The 22745-nt window shown below is 39.9% G+C and overlaps 1 pseudogene; it reads right to left on the bottom strand.

The window, feature by feature from the left end:
- Positions 1–11717: 11717 nt before the first annotated feature.
- On the bottom strand, positions 11718–12211 carry LOC110149350 (small ribosomal subunit protein uS13-like; annotated as a pseudogene).
- Between the last annotated feature and the right edge of the window lie 10534 nt (positions 12212–22745).

The raw sequence follows: 22745 nt of genomic DNA, 5'->3' as shown, positions 1-22745 counted from the left end.
AAACAACAATGGGACAGTAGGTACAAATCTGCCATTCCAGGAGAAAGAGGAGGCAAATCAACTATTAATAAACCATGCTAAGAGACTACAGTTTTAGTTCAGAGAACCTATGATAAATAAATGTGCATTTTAGCAAAATAAGTGTTTCATCACATTTATTTTTCAGTGCCAACAAATTATTCCTCCAGTTTTAGAAAATTATGTTGACATTTATTTTACAGAGTCCCTAAATAAAATATGCTTGCCTGTTTGTGATGATTTTTAACTCTTGCTTTAAATATAAAGCAAAGCTTCTTAGATATTTCTGGCATTTCCTTAAATTCACACTATTAAAAACTACTTCCTGGAATAAGCCACTTTTTTCAAGGGAACATTGATCAGGGTGATAGCATACTTAGATTCAAATCCTAAGTATATCACTTCAACCAAGATGCATAACTTCTCAAGTGACATTTGTGAGAAATAGAATGCCTTTAAAAAAACTAAAGTTATTGATATGAAAATACCGATCCTTCTACTAAGAACTATCTTTTTTAAAAAATAAAATTTTAAAATAAACATATCTAGCAACTTCAGTTTTTTCTTTAGCATGAAATTTTGAGTTTCTTATTGAAAGCTCATTTCCAGATACCTTATTGACAACTATATTTTTCTGAATCAAATTTAAGGTTAAACCCATACCTATGATTTTGAAATGGAGACTTCTCCCACAGTGAGAGGTGTAAACCAATAGCAGTTACCAAAAATCTTTTAGGAGGACAGTACTTACATATGAACTAACAATTTGGGTAGATTTTGACCTGTGAATTGAAGCTCTGATTAAGAAATATAGATTTCTATGTATAATTATAATTTAAGAATAATTATAATTTAAGAAAAAGCAAAATCTTTAATTATCCATTTTAGAGAACAGATGTTTCTCCAGTAACCAAAGTTCATCTCAAAAGCAAGCTCTTCTAAATAAGTCCTTTTATCAGTCTAATATATTGACATCACCAAAAAGTAATTTATTCCCTAATCCTCTCAAAATGGTTACCATTTGTAAAATCATTCTGATACCCCAAGGAAACACAAAGACATGTTTATTAGCTTGAATTCTTTGACTTCTGGCTAACAGAACACTCATAAGGGAAGTGTTCTGCTTTGGAATTTAATCTGGAACTTTGTATCTTGAGAAAGGTCACAGGAGAACAAGGCGTGGAGAAGCCAGGGAGCTATGGGTGGCGTGAGACAAAGGCCACTTGGCTAGTCTGAAGGCATGTCATCAAAGTGACGGACGTGAACCAAGGCCAACACACAAAGATGGACAATTCCGTCTAGGTCAGGGCCTCCAAGACCCGCCACAGCCCTGACTGTACGTCAATTTCTGATGGCTGCAATCTTCCAAGTGGTGGTAATCCTGAGCCAACTTCATCTGGACGCCACCATTCTGCACGAATGCTACTAACCTCAACACACGCATCCTTCTTCCTTTTTTCTGTTGTCCCAGCCTTGCCATATTTTCCCTTTTAAGTCACAAGCCTACCAATGTCACTCAAAAATAATCTGGCTCTACAGGGTGAGGAAGGAAGCTGTGGATTCCTTACACCTAGACATGCCAGGGAGGGAGGGCCACATGATGGTGCTTTCTCCAGACACATACGGGCACTCACTTCAGAGAGTTCACTGAAACCAGGTGTACAGATATTTGACTTTTCAGAGCTAGCAATCTGCTGTCCAACTACTAGTATAATCAGTTCACTGAACACAGAAGGCTGAGGTCTGGCCAAACTTTATCATTTGATCAAGGTCACATGGATACACATTAGCCAATCTCTGGAGTAATATCAATTTAGATTATTCTGAAAACTGAAATTAAATAATTAAACAACACATATTGAGATAAATTAAGTGCCTAGGTGCCTAGTATAGAAGATGTTGAGGGAGCTGCTCCTGTTAAGAACTCTAATGAAAACAGTTGGGCCATAAAATGGGGATTGCCACTGACATAAGAAAATTAGCATGAAAAAAACTGTATGTGGCTTGTTTATGCCAATTTTCTTAAATGTTCATGGAAGGTGGAATAGTGGGTGACCTTACAACTTGATTTTACTGGTTAAAAAAAATCTAAAAATACAAAAATAAGATACCACTGGGTTCCACTTTGTGCTGCCGTATTATTGAAAAAAAGGAACATAAAGTCATCTGTTTTGAGATGGCTAATAAACACGTGAAAAGATGCTGAACACCGCTCATTAGAGAAATGCAAATCAAAAATACAATGAGGTACCATCTCATACCGGTCAGAATGGCCGTCATCAAAAAGTCTACAAACAGCAAATGCTGCAGAGGGTGTGGAGAAAAGGGAACCCTCCTGCACTGCTGGTGGGAATGCAAACTGATACAGCCGCTATGGAGAGCAGTGTGGAGATTCCTCACAAAACTAGGAATAAAACTACCATATGACCCAGCAATTCCACCACTGGGCATACACCCTCAGGAAACTGTAACTGAAAAAGACAAATGTACCCACCCCAATGTTCACCGCAGTGCTAGTTACAATAGCTAGGACTGATGACTCGGAGAGTAAAGAACCAATATACTGAAACATATGCACTGCCCTATGTAGAAGAGACAGCCAGTGGGAATGTGCTGTATGATGCAGGGAACCCAAGCCAGTGAGTGCTCTATGACAACCTAGAGGGGTGGGAGGGGGAGGGAGGTGGGAGGAGGTTTAAGAGGGAAGGGACAAGTGTACGCCTGTGGCTGTTTAATGTTGATGTATAGCAGAAACCATCACAATACGGTAATTATCCTCCAATTAAAAATAAAATTAAAAAAATTTAAAAAGTCATCTGTTTTACAGTTATACCTTCTGGAGATGTCCCAGTCTACCCCGTGACACTTTAGAGATAGCTTCAGGGATGTGTGTAGAGCCACCTTCTGTGATGGTTTAATTTCTGTTGGAGCTCTCAGGACCAGGAAAGATATCACACTCTCCAAGTCTTAATATGAAAACCCTGAATTCTGGCATCAGTTAAATCATGCTTTTTATTACATATGCTATTTCATGGTTCTCCTTTAAGTTCATTAGAAAACCGGCAGTGAGCAATAATGGTATAATGTATTTCTACTAAAACAGTCACTGAAACCTTGGTGATATTTTAAGACAGATTGAAGCACAAATAGATTTGTGCTGTGTGCATTCGCTCAGCCGTGTCTGACTTTTTGTGATCCCATGGACTGTAGCCCACCAGGCTCCTCTGACAATGGGGAGTCTCCAGGCAAGAATACTGGAGTGGGTTGCCACGCCCTTCCTCCAGGGGAACTTCTCAACCCAGGAATCAAACCGGGGTCTCTTGCATTGCAGGTGGATTCTTTTTTTTTTTTTGGGGGGGGTTATTTTATTTTATTTTATTTTTTCCCATGCAGGTGGATTCTTTACCAGCTGAGCTACCAGGGAAGCCCAGATTCATGCTGTTTCTCCTTAGATAGATACCAAAGTGCATATATATCAAGGTACCTCAATTGTAAACCAAACACTTCAAATGAAAGCATGTCCTTGTTACTTAGTCTAGCAACAACAATAATAAACAGCTAACACTTACTGAACTCTTACTATGTGAGAGATGCAAAGTTAAGTGTGTATATATTTACATGTATCATATATGTGATAAACGTGTGTATATAAAATTTTATTTAATCCTTTTGATACTCATCTATGTGACATGAATTATTATGAAACAAACGAGGAAACTGAGGCATAGAGGAATCGGTAACTAGGCCAGAGTCACTAAACCAGCCCGTGGCAGATCCTTATCTGATAATACTCATTACTACTAAAAACTTTATTTATCCTGGAGCGCCCTCAGCTGGGCAGTTAAAGGCATGGCCAATCACTGCGGCTGCTGGAGAGGTGCTCAGAGGTCACCAGGAGATCCATCTGAGGAGGCTGTCAGCGCCCGGGAGGCATGGGGCTGTCTGTCACCGCGCCAGGGATGGTGCCCGGGGACCACTGCCCCCGCGCGGGCCCGAGAGCCGTTTGCACGGAGACTCTGGATCCTGACCCCTCAGGATGCTGAACCCACCAGAACTGGAAGCGAGCCTGAGCCAGGGCGTGAAAAACAAACCTTTGGGTTGAAGGGGCCCTGGGGTTTCAGCATCCTGAAAGACTGCAGTGACCCATTTCTAAGTGTCAAGAGTATCTGCACAGTCCTGGGGAGAAGGCGTCAGCCAGTTTCCCAGTGTGAGCCACCACGAACTTCTACAACAGTGAGTAGCAGCAGGAAGACACCCAGGCCTCCCACCCCAGTGCGAGGAGGCCCGGGAGGAAAGAGCAGAGACAGGGCGATGAACCAAGGGTGATTTGGAGGCCGTGGTGGCTCAGTGGTTAAGGGTCAACTCCCTGACTCTGTCCCTCCAGGGGGTGCTGTGCGCCCCTCATCCAAGTCAGTCAGTTTCTCCCACACCCACCTCCCACCACACCCACCTCCCGTGTGCCCTGGGGGACGGCTGTGGGGGACGGCCATGCCCGGACACCTTGTGTTCCCACTGGCTGTACAAGGACATAGCCGTCTCTGGTCAGCACCCGACCCATGGCAAGGACAAGGCCTTTACTCATCCTTCTCCTGGGGAGTCTTCGTGCTTCATTCATACCTTCGAGAAAGGATTCTAGGACCATGAGGTTTGCATCCCAAGGGTTGTTTATTGGGTGGGGCCAACTTTCAAAGTGCCTTCAGTAATGTCACTGTGCTGATCAAACGACAAAATCTTTCCATGTCGATTATTAACCCACCCACGCCTCTCACTTAACCTGAGACCCCTTACTGAGCTATTTCCGCTTCTATAAAAATGACTTAGATACTGTCTGAGGTTGATTGTGGGTGCTTAGTGGCATTCTGAACAAAAATTTATTTATGGAAAACACATAAACACATGGAATAATTTCCACAGAAGTAACAAAATAAAAAGATAAGGATGGGGAGGCGAGATCATTCTGGATAAAAATATGTATGATTCCTGTCTAAGGGCTGCTTGTATGAATAGAAGAGCTTTAACTCTTAGTTGGGATCTGCTTTGGGTTTGTCACTGGAATAGAATATTGCTGTTTTCAAAGTATTGAATGCAATATTATTTTCAGCTTTTTATATTTTGACGACCAAATGAGTGTAATTCATCAAGGTTTTTTTACTTAACTATTTTACATGTGATTGTCTTCCCAGTTTCTACTTGGAAGTATTTTGAAAGACAAAAAAAATTTATTCATACTGATGAAATAAAGTTACTAGTAAAGCTTGCCAGGACATTTGTAATCATCATCCTGGCTCAGAAGAGCAAGTAATCAGGTAGATAGGACCATGGGAGCTATTAATTCTAATACCACTAGGCTGAATGACTTGAGTGTATGTGTGCTAAGTCGCTTCAGTCGTGTCCAACTATTTGTGACCTATGGACTGTAGCTTGGCAGGCTCTTCTGTCCATGGGATTCTCCAGGCAAGAAAACTGGAATGGGTTGCCATTTTTGTCTCCAGGGGATCTTCCCAACCCAAAGAACAAACCTGCATCTCTTATGTCTCCTGCACATAAGGAGGCAAGTTCTTTACCACTTGCGCCACTAACACGGCTAGGGTGAATAACATACTTAGCCTAATTACTGCCACAGAATTGAGAAGAAGCACGGAGCTGATGTTCAATGATCCAATCAGACTTAGTAAAGAATACATGATCCCTGAGGTTCCTGCAAGTAACCCTTGTCTCAGTAAAGCAGGGACAGAGCGGTGTCTGAATCCAAATGCTTTCAGATTTCTGGAGTCTATGTTCTCTCCACTACAACAAGCCATGTGCAAGGCAGAGTTATTTTTCTTCTCCATACCCAAAGAGATATGGGCTACTTCACTGTTGGTTTTCATCCATTTACATGATATTAAATCATGTTCAATACTTTATAGCCTCCACTCAAGTAAAGGGAATCTGTTTTCTGAATTTAGCATTAATGACATTCTACAATGAAACCCATAGTTTTACTTAATATAAGATAAAAGTTAATGTATTTTTCATCTATAGATTTCTCACTCTTAATATCACAAACATCAAGTCCATTAATTCTGACAAACAAGCCCATTTTTACAGCTATGATGAATTAAGTGTATTAACTTTTCGACAAAACACTTTTTGACTAACAGTTACAAAAGTGAAGTTGCTCAGTCATGCCCGACTCTATGCGACTCCATGGACTGTAGCCCACCAGGCTTGTCCATCCATGGGGTTTTTCCAGGCAAGAATACTGGAGTAGGTTGCCATTTCCTTCTCCAGGGTATCTTCTCCACCCAGAGATCAAACCCAGGTCTCCTGATTGCAGGCAGACGCTTTCCCCTCTGAGCCACCAGGGAAGTCCTACACAGTTACAATGGTGACTTAATAGCCAAATTTTATATACTGAACATGGGCTTCCCTTCTGGTTCGGTGGTAAAGAATCCACCTGCAATGCCGGAGATGGGGGTCGGATCCCTGGGTCAGAAGATTCCCTAGAAGGAAATGGCAACTCATTTCAATATTCTTGCCTGGGAATTCCCATGGAAAGAAGAACCTGGTGGGCTACAGTCAATGGGGTTGCTAGAGTCAGACAATCTAGTGAATAAACCACCACCACTACCACTATATATCAAACATGCTCCTTTTCAGGTATGTATTTCTAAGCTAAATTAGTATATGAACATTTCCAGGCCAAAATAAGATAACCTGAGGAGGAAATAGTAATAAAATAAGTATATAAAATTAAGGAAAAGGTGAGCACCTTTCTTTGACTGTCAAAGTGGTTATTAGACTATAAAACTTTACAACTTCAATTTTAAGATTTAATTAACACAGTAGAGCAAGGGTAACAACTGTCTTTCTTAAATACAAATTTGACTTTACACGCCCGCTCAGATCCCTCCAGCGGCTCTCCACTGCCATCAGGAACTGGCTTACAAAGAGGGTGGTGGCAGCGGCTGTTGGAGGCCCTGACCTGGACTGGTTTGTTTGCTTCTGTGCGTTGGTCTCTGTTTCCATTACTTTTACACCCCTTCACACCACACAGGTGGTCACTGTCTCATGCTACCCATGGCTCCCTGGCCTTCCCAGGCCTTCTTCTTCTGGGACCAGTTGATAAAAGTATGAATGCTTTAAAAGTATGGAAGGCAGAAATTATATTTGGCAAAATTAAACAGGCGTGATCTCTAAGAATTTTTGTTAAACTAGAACTATATCAAATCACAGAAGAAAATTTTAAAGTATATCCATTCCAACAATTTGAAAAGGTAGGTTAACCTTTAAGAGCCAAAAACTGTTTTGCTTATTCTATGTATTTCCTGAAGAAAACATAAGTTGATTAAGTAATGAAATCCCTAGTGACAGAGAAGTGACAGAGAAGGCAATGGCAACCCACTCCAGTGCTCTTGCCTGGACAATCCCATGGACAGAGGAGCCTGGTGGGCTGCAGCCGTGGGGTTGCTATGAGTCGGACACGACTGAGTGACTTCACTTTCACTTTTCACTTTCATGCATTGGAGAAGGAAATGGCAACCCACTCCAGTGTTCTTGCCTGGAGAATCCCAGGGATGGGGGAGCCTGGTGGGCTGCCATTTATGGGGTAGCACAGAGTCAGACACGACTGAAGCAACTTAACAGCAGCAGCAGCAATAAAGTGAGAATCACAAATTATTTTCTGCTTTCCCAGAACATATAAATGTTATGCCAAAGTCTATTAAGTGTGGGGTAGCATTCTGTCTAAAAAAACAATGTACATACATACCTTCCTTAAAGAATACTTTAACCACCATCTGAGTCTTTTTGCAATAGCAACATCAAAAATCACTGACCACCATAACAAATACAATAATAGTATGAAAGTTTAAAATATTGTGAGAATTACCAAAATGTGACACAGATGCTGTTGGAAAAATAGTGCCAAGAGACTTACTCGATGAAGGGTTGCTATAAATATTCAACTTGTAAGAAACACAAATTGAAGAATTCCTGGGTAATTCCATGGATAGAGGAGCCTAGTGGGCTACAGTCCATGGGGTCACAGAGTCAGACACAACTAGGCAACTAACATTTTCACTTTCACTATATAGAAGGGGGTTGGGAATGGTCCTGGGGTAATTAATGTATGTGCCTAGCAGTTGAGAAAAGCTGATTTTTGAAGAAACATTTAAATAAAGTAAAACATACTACAGAAAAATTCAGCAATTTGCTGTGTGATGAATTTTCACACAGCAAACACACTCATGTCTGATCACTTCCAAGATCAAGAAGAAGCCTTCTCCTAATCCTGACCCCTCCCTGAAGAGGCCTCTTATCACAGACTAGTTTTGCCTGGTTTTGGATTCTGCATAAATGGGGTCTATCTTATGCAGTGGTGCCTGGTTTCTTTGGTAATGGTATGTTTGCTGGGCTTCATCCACATTGCTGTTCATAGCAGGTATTTCATATTTTCTCACTGCAGTAGGATTTCCCATTGTACAAATAAACCATGATTTATTCCGCTATCTTCTGTTGATGGACAGCATGGTTGCTTACAATTTTTGGTTATTACAAACGAGGCCACCTGGCTTGGAGCGGAGTTGCTCCAACCTGTGATGGCCTGCCAACTGACCCCTCTGCCCTCTCTCCCATCTCTCTCTCTACACATTCATTCCATACATTATTGCTACAGAAGGTCTTTCTTAAACACAAATTTGATTCTATATTCCTGCTCAGAGTCCTTTGATAGCTCTCTGCTGCCCTCTGTTCACTGATGTACCACCACTTAATTACGTTGCAACTCTCCCAGCTCCAAGATATTTCAGTTCTTTGAATATATCATTCTCTCCAGCATCTTTACCCTGCATCCACTGTTCTCCTTCACTGGAAAACACTTCTGATTCCTGCACATCCTTCAAGCTCACTGCAACCTCCTTCTGGGCATCATTCGCCAGTCTTTTGGCCCCTGTTCCGAACTGGAGGTGGCTACTCTCCCCTGTGCTTCCAAAGCAATGTCTTGGTTTTACCATGGCAGCTCTCAAAGTGCTTATCTGCTTACTCCTCTGATTCTCATTCTACCTCCTGAACACTCCAGAACAGTGGCTGACACATATAGGATGCACCATGTGTTTGCAGAGTAACATGGGTGCTAACTGCATATGAAAGAAATTACAGTTTACATTTAACTGAGGGGAAAAAAGCACAGTACTAGTGAGAAAGTGTCAGTGTGAACCTAGAGGGGACAAAACTGGCATTCAAGTATCTTAAGGTCAGTAAAACGTTGCATTATTGATGGAATAAATGTTAAACCTTATCATTAAAGATGCTACTGTGAATATTACACTATATTGTAAAGTTCTTAAATATATCCTAAGTCAATACCTAGAGAAGGAAAACTATTGTTTTAACCTACAATTTGTGGCTTCCATGTGATCTCAAATAAAACATATATATATATATATATATATTTTGGGGGGCAGGGGTGTGCCATGTGGCTGCAGGATCTCAATTCCCTAACCATGGATTGAATCTGGTCCATGCAGTCAAAGCCCAGAATCCTAACCACTAGGCCACCAGGGAACTCCCAAATAAAACATTTCATTTAAATAATTTTAGAAATATTAGTTTTAAAACAGTTAGTGAAATAAAATGTGCAAGTAAATCACACTTATGAAAGAGTAGACAGAAAAATAATTGCAAAAAATGTCTAATGTTGTTCAGAAATGGCAAAAAAAATCAATGTAGGATAAAATTCTCCTGACACGGCTCTTTCTCAACACCTTATCATGTAAGCAAAGCTTCTCCCTCTCTAAAAACAAATTAATCAAAATAGGCCAAATGTCACCAGTCAAGAAGAAACACAAGCACCACCCTACAAACTAAGAGGGTTTTTAAGAAAAAGAATGTAAGGAATCTAATGAAATCAAAACAAAGGAATTGATAAAAGTAAATAGCACAGACTTCTCAAGCCATTTTCAGATTCTGGTTTATGAACTATCTATCTGAATAACTTAAGATTATGGAGATAAATAAACCCATAGACAGGCTGTGGTTAATATCCTTTCCCATTTCATAGCCTGGAAAATATAGAGTAAATACAGCACATGCTCTTTACCCAACTGTTCCTTCAAATACATTATTTGTTTTCTCAGTCAGCAAGTTCTTAAATTTCTATGTTTAGCTTCTTTAGGTAGGGAAAAGATAAACAGACCTTTCTGACTTATATTATTTCAGGATAGAATGAACATATACCTCATCTCATTTTTAAAACTAGACTCTAAAAATGCCAAAACACCCACAAAACACCACACACACACACAAATTCATTATCTTAGTGTGATTCTGCCATAATTGAAAAGTTAATTATGTTTTAGGTATTTCGAATTTGTAAGAGCAATAAGTATTTTTGTAGAGCATCCAACGAAATTACAAACTTGTACCTCATGCTGAGAAGACAGATCCAACACATCGAAGCATCAGAGAGGAGACATAAAGCTATAAAACTCACTCATGTATATGCTAATTATCCCTTAAACAGCTTCTCTTTAGAATTACTGTAAAAATTTATATTGGGTTGTCCTATACTTTCACTTTAAGACTGACCTAGACAATTAGTATTTTAGATCTAGCAATTTATATTTTAACACATGTATGTGTGTATGACGCTTTCCCTGGTGGCTCAGGTAGTAAAGCGTCTGCCTGCAATGCAGGAGACCTGGATCGATCCCTGGGTCGGGAAGATCCCCTGGAGAAGGAAATGGCAACCCACTCCAGTACTCTTGCCTGGAGAATTCATACATGTGTATACACACACGTATGTATGTGTATGTATTTATGTATATATACATGTATCTATTATTCATATGCACATACATTCACACAAGTGCCCGTGTACACATATACACACTCTGTTTATAGCTTAAACTAGAAGTCAGGATACCCCCTTCTTCAAAACTATTAATCCTGTAAACACACTGCATGCTCATTAATTAATGAATTACCCAGTAGATAACTGTTCAAATTATATAATCACCCAAAGTTGAAGCCAGGAGATTTATGCATTTCTGATTACTTAAATTTCCACAAACCCATAATATTAATCTGAATTCCCAAAGAAGCAACTGTATGAATCTCTAAGGAATAAATTAAACAATGAAATACTCTAAAAGCTGTATATATGAAAACTAATGTAAAAAAACTCATGGCTTGTGTTCAATGTGATGGATAACAATATATTCAGGAGAGAAGATAGATTATTAAATTTTGAAATAATATGAAATTTCTAAAATATATGAAATAACTATGAATTTCAATAACTATGAAAAAATCATACAGAATAAAACTATGCTAATCATGGTCCAAAAAATGAAATAAAATACACTTGTTAGTTCTATACATTTGGTGCTCAGAAAACAATAAAAAGTCAAAGTCCAATAAAGAGTCAGCAGTTACCTCATTAATAAAAGGGGAATCAAGGATTGATTCAAGACCTAAGGAGTTTACTCTCAGATGGCGGGGGGAGGGGGGGGGAGGGGGGAGGGGTGGGGATGGGACTAAGGAGGTTTCTGCATTGTAACACAGGACAGATGATTTCACTGTCAAGAGGTGTCTTCAGCACTAGTAGGTGCTGAAGCATTAGTAGAAGTCTAAATTTGGACTCCTTTTGAAAATTTTCCCACTGTTCAAAATTTACCTAATAGTGGCAAAATGATTAAGAGAATGAAGCTGCGAAGTTTTTTTTTTTTAACTGCATAATCTATTTATTAACACAGTGCCCACACATTGTTTCTTCTTGGACACACCCACAGTGCGACCACGGCGGCCTATGGTCTTGGTGTGCTGGCCTCTGACGCGAAGTCCCCAGAAGTGGCGCAGCCCCGTGGGCCCGAATCTTCTTCAGTCGCTCCAGGTCTTCACAGAGTTTGTTGTCTAGACCGTTGGCCAGGACCTGGCTGTATTTTCCGTCCTTCACATGGGATCGTGTATTGGCGTGGATTCTGTATAATGGTGATCACACGTTCCACCTCATCCTCGGTGAGCTCTCCTGCCCTCTTGGTGAGGTCGATGTCTGCCTTCCTCAACGCCACATGAGCATATCTTTGCCCCACACCCTTAACTGCAGTGATGGCAAAGGCAATTTTCCGCCGCCCATCGATGTTGGTGTTGAGTACTCGCAAGATGTGCTGAACTTCTCAGGGATTACTAGAGACATGGCGGCGGCCCCAGAGGCGGCATGCAGGCCTCCAGTGGAAGAGCTGAAGCTGCTAATTTTTTATCCAATCACTTGTGCTTAGCTGCTGCTGCTGCTAAGTCACTTCAGTCGTGTCCGACTCTGTGCGACCCCATAGACGGCAGCCCACCAGGCTCCCCCGTCCCAGGGATTCTCCAGGCAAGAACACTGGAGTGGGTTGCCATTTCCTTCTCCAATGCATGAAAGTGAAAAGTGAAAGTGAAGTCGCTCAGTCGTGTCCGACTCTTAGCGACCCCATGGACCGCAGCCTACCAGGCTCCTCCGTCCACGGGATTTTCCAGGCAAGAGCACTGGAGTGGGGTGCCATTGCTTTCTCCGCTGTGCCTAGCTACTGAACCATAAATCTTACATTATGGAGAGAAACAATGTGCTAAATTCCTTTTTAAAAAGTAAGAATACTATTCATAAATGGGGTTATTTGACATTAAAAAAAATGTACTGTCTTTAAATATTTCATCTTTGGCTTGAAAATATCCCTTATTTTTATAGACCCTAAGCTGGAGAGCTTTCCTTTCTGTCCTTTCCCCTTTGCTTTTGTATGACCACATGTTTTCTGTACCAATCACTTAGGAGAGAAGTGAGCTCTTGTTTTAGAGTGTCACTTGTCTATTTAGCATTCCTTTTTGAGTCTCAAGATGTATGGAACAATAAATGTCATTTAATGCTGAAAAAAAAGTAAGACTACTAATATGTTTAAAGTTATTATTCAAAATTAAAAACACAAAAACAATGTGACTATTACCAAAAAACAAAACAAAAAGGCCACTGTTTAAATGAATCCAACACAAATTTGTGGAGAGAATAATCAAAGTCAAGGAAATAAAATTATTTTAAACATACAGTGTGATTCCCATGCTCTTTGTTAATCATGGTACCATCGGGATCAGACATTCAGCAACATCTGATTATACAGAAAAGACACAAATAACAAATATTCTTTTTTCTCTTTATAGTTACTCATTAAATCTAGGCAAATTAGTTGATTTCTCTAAATTAAGCCAGTAGTTATAATTTTTTCCCAGGTGGTTTAGTGGTAAAGAATCCACCTGCCAATGCAGCAGATGCAGGAGACATGGATTCGATCCCTGGGTCAGGAAGATCCCCTGAAGGAAAGAAGGAAAATGGCAACCTACTCCAGTATTCTTGCCTGGAAAATCCCATTGACAGAGGAGCCTGGCGGGCTGCAGTTTGTAGGGGCACAAACAGACACAACTGAGCATGTATAATCTTTTATCTAAAAAAATCCATTCAATAACTAAACAGCAAGTAAAAGCAAAAGGCACCCTTTCAACTCTCAGGCCACAGGAACATTCCTTTGAAGGTAACAGGCTAAGAGCACTGACATGAAATCATACTATTAGAAAAATTGGGAGCAGATGACATGGAGATCATTAATTACTACTGCTGTTTACAGACCATGATGTTTTAAACGATTGACCACAGTGTGGGAATCATTAAACCTCAAGATAATACTTTTTTTACCCTGAAAGATTCAAATAGTGTTGATAGTGTTAGATCACTTATAAAGTTAGGCAAGGCAGTTATCATGATGACTTTGTTAATACCCCTTCCTACCACCAAAACCAAAACAAAACACACCAAAATATAGCTGGTTAACTAAACTGTTTAAGAGTTCAGTTAATAAGAACTCAGGTTTCTAATCTTCAGTTCTCTAACTGCCAGCCCTAATAGAATGTACCATAAAACTTGCCATTCAGACCCCTATCATCTCCCCCAATTTATCACAAGGGAACTATAAGCAGATGAATCAAAAGGCCACCTACACCTGCCTACAAAACCAAGGAACAGAGATTGACCTGCTTACTTAGCAAAGCTAATTCTTCTGGAAAATGCTGTGAAAGTCCCCTTCCTGACCTTTGGAGCCTGATCCTGAGCAGTAGGCTCAATTTCACTGGCGGAGGAACCTCACAGGTAACCCACAGCCTTGGATCCTGTTTCCAGCTCAGTCATGAGGAAATCCTATGATGTTCCTCCCAGTCCTGTGATTCCAATACATCACGCTCCAAGTGCCATTAACATAGTTTTTAAAAGAAAAGACAACTCAAAACACACTTGAAGAATATAAATATTTTCTATGGAAAAAAAGAAGTCCTACAATCATATAGGAAGAATGAACATCTGTGAATGTTCCACAAATCTCTAAGTAGAAAATGTTCCACAAATCTCTAAGTAGAAAAAACTAACAGAGACCTGAGTGATAGGAAAGGTTTGTCTCTGAAAACAAAGGAGTAATTTATCAGGTCAATAAATTCATTGTGAAGACACTAAAGTCAAATTAAATAAAACCAACAAGAGACAAAGCGATGTCCTAGTTTTGTGTGCTGGGAGATGAGGCTTCACTGAGCACTAATTATATCTGCTTGGAAATGAAGCAAATTAAATATGTTCCCTTTCAAATGGGCTTAAAGAAAAAAAAAACACTTTGGAAGAAGAAAGCATTTTGAATTATTTTCCCAAATTAATTTTGGGAATTAAAGAGTAGGTTATACAAGTAATTTTTTTTTTCCCTTAACATGCCCTGGGTAACAGTGATGAAAGTGTATATTGAAGACATATTTAAAAAACAAATATCTAGTTCTATAGTTTTGAGCTCTCCAACATGCCTCAGAAGCTGGAGTTCTAAACACAAAGTATAAAAAACACATAAGTAATTATGCAGGGTCTGCGCTGCTCAAAATTAAAGGAGAATGTAAATGCTTTCAGGAAACTGTCAAAACCACATATTTTAGCTTATTTGTCTTTGTGGTCTTCATTGCTTTTTTAAAAATGGTCTCTTTCCAAAAGGGTTAGGAAGCTCTCCTTTGAGACTTTGATCCTGAAACAAAGCTTCACTCTAAAAGTGTAACAGTAGAGAAGACATTATTCAGAGAGCAAACTTTTATTATGTGGCATGAGTTCATCTCAAGCACATATATAATACTATGTATGGCTTGTTTACAGACAATCACAGGCTTGGTATGTTAAGTGACAGTGGAGACATGTAGGTTAGAAAGACAATATCCCAAAGAGCAAGTGAGATCCTAAGTATACACACATCACAGGCACTCAAGTTCAGGTCAAGAATTGAGTTGGGCCTAGTTTAATTTACAATGAAGTTGGCTGGGACATTACTTTCCTTTAGTCTCTGACTCTTGGGAAAGTGGTGACCTTTAGAGGTAGCTTTTGATTTTAGGACACGACCACCCTTCTGAAGCTCTTTCTCTGCATCCAGCTTCCTTCTCTGTCTGCGTTCATGAACATGTACATGCACACCTCCCCGCTCCCTCCCGCTCCCGCCAACCACCGCAAGTTGTAGAGAAGCCCCCTGAAGTAGTCAGGGAGGCTATGAAACAGATTCGCTTTTGAAAATAATTACCTGCATTTACTGTGCTAACCTTATTAGTTCAATGCTAACCCGACTGCTGGTTGTCTAATAAAAAAATAAGACATTTATTAATCTTTGCTAAACAATTTTTTATTTATTCCCCAGTTACAATTTTCCACTTTAGAAAAGAGAAGTCCTTGTCAAAAGGTTTGAGATGAATCTATACAGTGAGTCATAGATTTCCCCAAAATGCGCTGCACAGAGGTATGATTTACAAAGAATATTCAGATGGTTGCTATCACCAATGAACTAAAAATTCATTAAGACAGTTGTTTCTAACTCTTGTCAAAATGTGGGTACAGAAACAAGAAGGAATATCATGGAAACCACAGAAACCTTTGAAGATGCCTGACATAACCCAAGTTAAATGTAGATGTACAAGGCAGCACCGACTTTCTGAACGTTCTGGTCTCCATATTAAATTGAGAGGCTGAGATCGTTTCTCGCCTTTGTTTGCTTCCTATTTTTCCTTGCTGCCAAGTAAAAGAAGCGAATTTAACAAACTCTGAGGAAAACACGGGCTTCCCTGGCGGCTCAGCAGTGCCAGGCTACTGGTTTTCATTCTCCCCTGACTAGTCGGTTTTAACACGCTCTACTCCAGAGTGACATGCAGAGCTCACTGAAGCACACACGCTACATCACCAGGCACAACTGCTTCTCCACCTTCTGTTTTAGGGCCTCTCCACTTACCTGGGGCTTCCCAGGTGACTCTGTGGTAAAGAAGCCGCTTGCCGAGGCAGGGCCGCAGGTTCGATCCCTGGGTCGGGAAGATCCCTTGCAGAAGGAAGTGGCTACTCCAATATTCTTGCCTTGGAAATCTCATGGACAGAGCCTGGTGAGCTACAGTCCAAGGGGTCGCAAAGAATCGGACACAACTAAGCATGCATGCACACGCATCTTGCTTACTATGGTCGTTCTTTAGCAGTAATTACACACATTTAAAAGGATGTGGCCCTGGAGATCATCTGGGTCAGGGTTTCTCTGTTTTCCAGCTCTGACACCACAAGGACAGGATACTCAGCTTCCATGAATACAGTGGCCAAGGGCTGAGGCAGGGGGATGGGAGATGTGTCCACTGAGGCAGGAAGGAATAGCCCTATGCTTACCTAGGATTCATCACTCTCACTACTTCAAAAAGTAAAACTTTTGAGTGGGAATGATCAAACAAGTAATTCTCTTAGAAGATTACTCATGATTATTTTCTGATAGGCTAAGTAATGCCAGGTCCTCCAGCATTTACTGTCTGCACTTCAAATTCAGAAAACTTTGCAAAACTTCCTGTAACTTTATTAAAAAGCAGAGGGGAAGGGGAGGTGAAGTCAAATAAGGGTGAGACATGGTTCAAATACAGCAAATTACTTATTACATCTTTTCTATGTAATATACCCATTAAAATTTGTGGCACTGGATTAAGAACTGTTTTAAAAGACCATCTAACTAAAAACCACACAGCAGATTCACCAAGAAGCTACAGAGTTGTTTTAATTGGTCTGTTGTAAACTGTTCTTACCTTTTCAGGTACCTTCTCTGTATTGAAACAGTTTGGTTTTAATTTCTATGTGTATTAGTCGCTATGAACTTCTATCTTTGAGATTCATGAACATAACTCCAGTGCTTCCCTATAAACTTTAATGGGAATTCTCCCAATTGTTTAATACCATTGATAAAAATTATTAACTCTCAGAGGTAAGGTTAATGAACTTCTCTTGGCTGTACCAAAGCAATGACCCTTCTTGCGTGGGCATGATTGTCTGCCAGTTTTACTCTTGCTTAATAAATTGTATGGTTTAATGACAGTCAAATCCTGTTTTCACAGTTGGCTAAGAATAAATCACCTGGGTTGTAAAAGAGGTTTTTTCATACATTTAACATTTCTTTAACAACAACAGAAAAAGATATGTTTATTGAAGGGGGAAAAAACAGAAAAATACTGAAAAGATGAATATATAAAGCCACCTATGCCTCATTCCTCTAATCATAAGTGTTCAAACTTAGCCTAACTAGCAGACACTAGACTCCCCTGGTGGTCCAATGGTTAAGACTCTGTGCATACTACCCTGGGTTTGATCCCTGGTCAGGTAACTAAGACCCTGAAGCTGTGCAGTGCAGACAAAAAAAAAAAAGCAGATACCATGACAAGCTCTTCGTTTTAGCTTTTTCTCAGAAAAAATGCATCCAAAAGCATCCTAGTTCATTTCCTCATTGATTCCTTCATTCATTCACTCTTAATATACATCTAGGCCTCTTGTGCTCAAATCCATGAATGTTCCTCACTGACGTTTAGGATAAAGTCCACGTTCCTACCATTGTCCATGTCACTCCAGCCCCTTCCTCAACTACACTTTCCCTTTGTGAGGCAACCAAATCTCCCTGTCCCATCATGTATAATATTCTCTGCTTGGAACATCTTCTTCCTTCCTATCTACCTCACCAGGTGAGCCCCAGGCACATTCTGGTCCTGCTTGATGAGGTGGTGGTAGTAAGGAGGCACCAGCAGATGCCAAGAGCTTCCCCTATGCCAGGACACTTGTGAACTCAGAACCACTGAGGAAATGCTATTATCGTGCTCATTTTACAAGTAAGAATGTAGAGGCTTTAAAAGGTTCAGTTCAGTTCAGTCGCTCAGTCATGTCCGACTCTTTATAATCCCATGAACTGCAGCATGCCAGGCCTCCCTGTCCATCACCAACTCCCAGAGCCTACCCAAACCCATGTCCATTGAGTTGGTGATGCCATCCAACCATCTCATCTTCTGTTGTCCCCTTCTCCTCCTGCCTTCAATCTTTCCCAGTATCAGGGTCTTTTCAAATGAGTCAGCTCTTTCCATCAGGTGACCAAAGTATTCGAGGTTCAGCTTCAGCATCAGTCCTTCCAATGAACCCCCAGGATTGATCTCCTTTAGGATGGACTGGTTGGATCTCCCTGCAGTCCAAGGGACCCTCAAGAGTCTTCTCCAACACCACATTTCAAAAGCATCAATTCTTCCCTGCTCAGCTTTCCTTATAGTCCAACTCTCATATCCATACATGACTACTGGAAAAACCATAGCCTTGACTAGATGGACCTTTGCTGGCAAAGTAATGTCTCTGCTTTTTAATATGCTATCTAGGTTGGTCATAACTTTCCTTCCAAGGAGTAAGCGTCTTTTAATTTCATGGCTGCAATCACCATCTGCAGTGATTTTGGAGCCCAGAAAAATAAAGTCTGACACTGTTTCCCATCTATTTGCCATGAAGTGATGGGACTGGATGCCATGATCTTAATCTTCTGAATGTTGAGCTTTAAGCCAACTTTTTCACTCTCCTCTCACTTTCATCAAGAGGCCCTTTAGTTCTTCTTCACTTTCTGCCGTAAGGGTGGTGTCATCTGCATATCTGAGGTCATCGGTATTGATGACCTTGATTCCAGCTGTGCTTCATCCAGCCCAGCGTTTCTCATGATGTACTCTGCATATAAGTTAAATAAGCAGGGTGACAATATACAGCCTTGATGTACTCCTTTTCCTATTTGGAACCAGTCTGTTGTTCCATGTCCAGTTCTAACTGTTGTTTTCTGACCTGCATACAGGTTTCTCAAGAGGAAGGTCAGGTGGTCTAGTATTCCCATCTCTAAGAATTTTCCACAGTTTATTGTGATCCACACAGTCAAAGCCTTTGGGATAGTCAATAAAGCAGAAATAGATATTTTTCTGGAACACTCTTGCTTTTTTGATGATTCAGCAGATGTTGGCAATTTGATCCTTGGTTCCTCTGCCTTTTCTAAAACCAGCTTGAACATCTGGAAGTTCACAGTTCATGTACTGCTGAAGCCTGGCTTGGAGAATTTTGAGTATTACTAGTGTGTGAGATGAGTGCAACTGTCTGATCATTTGAGCATTCTTTGGCATTGCCTTTCTTTGGCATTGTAATGAAAACTGACCTTTTCCAGTCCTGTGGCCACTGCTGAGTTTTCCAAATTTGCTGACATATTGAGTGCAGCACTTTCACAGCATCATCTTTCAGGATTTAAAATAGCTCAACTGGAATTCCATCATCTCCACTAACTTTGTTTGTAGTGATGCTTCCTAAGGCCCACTTTACACTTCAGGATGTCTGGCTCTAGGTGAGTGATCATACCATCGTGCTTAACTGGGTCGTGAAGATCTTTTTTGTACAGCTCTTCTGTGTAAGCTTGCCACCTCTTCTTAATATCTTCTGCTTCTGTCAGGTCCATGCCATTTCTGTCCTTTAAAGAGCCCATCTTTGCATGAAGTGTTCCCTTGGTATCTCTAATTTTCTTGAAGAGATCTCTAGTCTTTCCCAGTCTATTGTCTTCCTCTATTTCTTTGCATTGATCACTGAGGAAGGCCTTCTTATCTCTCCTTGCTATTCTTTGTAACTCTGCATTCCAAAAGGTTAATTAACTTGATACAATACAGCTAGTACCAGGAGCTGGGACTTGAACTGAGTCTGACTCTAGTCCTTGTGGTTAATCTTTACCTGGAGGGTTGCAAACACCTCACGGGCCAGGCAGGTTTGCATATTAAAGGCAAAGAAACAGTTTTCACCTCCACAAGGAAATATGCTTAAACAAAACAATACTTAATGACTCTTTAAGTTCATTTCTGTGAGGATGGGAATATTAACTTTCATATTATATCTATCATAAGAAAACCAACAACCCTTCATGTCATTCATTTTCCCTCTAAAATAAGAATCTGGATAATGTGATTTTTCTAGAGAAACCATTCCTATTCTGAAAATTTTTAATATGCTTTAGGATGAAAGAGTGAGATAATAACTTACTAAAAGCATACCTTAGGAACATAGTGGAAAAAATATGGGAAAGCTCACTATTCTTGCTGTTTTATGTTGTAAAATCAAAAAGTGATATAAATAATTTGTGGTTTTTCTGTTGCAACTTGAAAGATCACAAGTTTTACTTAGAGCTTCAGTATTTATGTGAGTAGATACCAAATTCTTTTGATCAAAGGAGTTTCAATAGATTCTGTAGCTGCCTGGGAACTGAGCCACACAGTTTTAGTAAGAATTTGATCTCCAACTGATCCCGTCTGTCTCATTATAGAATATTTGGGGTTGAACTGAACTCTTCAGCAACATTTAACCTGTCCTTATTTTTACCTTAAAGAAAAAGTCACGTTTCAAGGGTGGCTAAAGCATCTGATATATTTAGTTCCTAACACATCTGCTTTAAAGTAAGATTACACACAAAAATTGCTCTCTGTAGGACATCTGTGGGTAAGAAGCTCTTTCGACTGACTAGGTTTTAATATTTTAGTTTTGGTAGTAAAAGATTCCAGATGTTTACCCTAACAGCTTTTGTAGACACATGGGATTAATGTAGGCACGTAATCCCTGGGTTTGGAATACAGCCAAAGTGTGTACATATGCCATTTAATTATGTGGACAATCTTGGCACTTCAAACATCATCAGAATCTCTCAGCTGATATTCATATTACTAATCCTGTTTTAAATAATCAAAGAGTGGTAAAGAAACTGCCATTGCACATACTAATGAAATCTATGTAGACCCTTTTAATAGATTTGGAGATTCCTCTGGATTAAAAATTCATGTGTTTTATGGATTAAAAACACAGGTAAATATAAAAACTGCCAGAAAATATTTTCAAAATTCTTTGCTTCATACCAGTGTAGCAATTTCCAAATTCTTTTTTGTTATCGTTCGTCTTTCTAAAAAATTCATCTATCCCAAGGGAACTTTTGACTAAGCCCTGATGATTTCCCATGAGTCCTTGGACTTGACTTTGGGATATACTTCTCTATACAAGCAGTGCCAGAAGTTTGTTTTGAATAAACATTCCAAGGTTCCTTACCTAGATGATTTTGAACAACCTGCTGTGAATCTAAAAGCATACAGACACAGTAGAATTGTTGTATACTAATGACTCAAATTTTTCCCACTTCCTTTTAGGAAAAATGCAGCAACAACAAGCAAAATATTTCCACAAGTTTTCCATAAGACATTTTACAAGTTTTATATGTGAAAATAAATTAGTAAATCATCACAAGAAAAAAATGGATGAAGTGAACTAAAAGAAAGTGCTACAAACTATCTGAGAGGAAAGATATTTTCAGTGAAGCAAGCTCAGTGGAAAAATTCCTAATCCAAGAGTTTTCCAGATATAAAATTTTCAAGTTTCCCAAGGCCATAATTTAGTTACTTGCTCTCCTGGGATATGGGAAGTTTCCTTTACGTGCTGTAGGCTGCTGTATCATGCATATAAATTTAAACTAAACACACACAGATATATACTGCATCAAAATAGCATATGATGATGAGAAACAAGGTATTTTGGTACATTTAACTGTAACATAAGTAAAATATAAGTCAGATCAAACCATTAAAGCATTTTTTTTCATATTTGTTGAATTTCTTTAAATAAAAAATATTTTTAATAATGATGGGGACAGCTGTAATTTTACATGTAAATTTTTACTGAAATCTCTATTAAACCCTCTTTTCTCAAGCTCTCCTACTCTGATTATCCAGACTTAAAAGGCACCTTTAGAAGCAGACATTTGTTTTCCAATACTTTATTTTGAAATTCTCAATTGATCGACATTTTCACTGCCAATAGTTCAAAACTTTTATTATCTCAGTTTATCATAACTGCTATGCCTTTCTACTGTCCACCTGGCCCACTGCTACCAAACTGTACGCTTCCCTCAGTCTGGCTCAAATCTGGCCTGTATCCCTATTAAGCTTCCCTGGTGGCTTAGTGGTAAAGAACCTGCCTGCCAATACAGGAGACAAGGGTCTGATTCCTGAGTCAAGGGAAGATCCCCTGGAGAAGGAGACGGCCGCCAACTCCAGTATTCTTGCCGGGGAAATCCCATGGCCAGCGGAGCAGCCCACGGGGTCACAGAGTCAGACGCGACTTAGCACACATGCAGACCTCTCCTCAGCACAATGACAGAGGTTTAAGAAAAGGTGGGTGATCCAGCTCAAGAACTCTATATTAACTACATAGCATCTTGATGAGGAAGGATGGATCCCCAGTGTAACACAGAGCCAAAGCATACTCTGAAAACTCAAGTGATACAACTGAAAAGGAAAAAACCTGACCAAATCTAGCACCCTGTAGTGCTGACATTTTAAAGGTT

The sequence above is a fragment of the Odocoileus virginianus genome, chromosome 23, assembly GCF_023699985.2.
Source record: "Odocoileus virginianus isolate 20LAN1187 ecotype Illinois chromosome 23, Ovbor_1.2, whole genome shotgun sequence".
Taxonomy (NCBI): domain Eukaryota; kingdom Metazoa; phylum Chordata; class Mammalia; order Artiodactyla; family Cervidae; genus Odocoileus; species Odocoileus virginianus.
The sequence above is the reverse complement of the archived record's forward strand: the minus strand, read 5'-3'. Positions and strand labels throughout refer to the sequence as shown.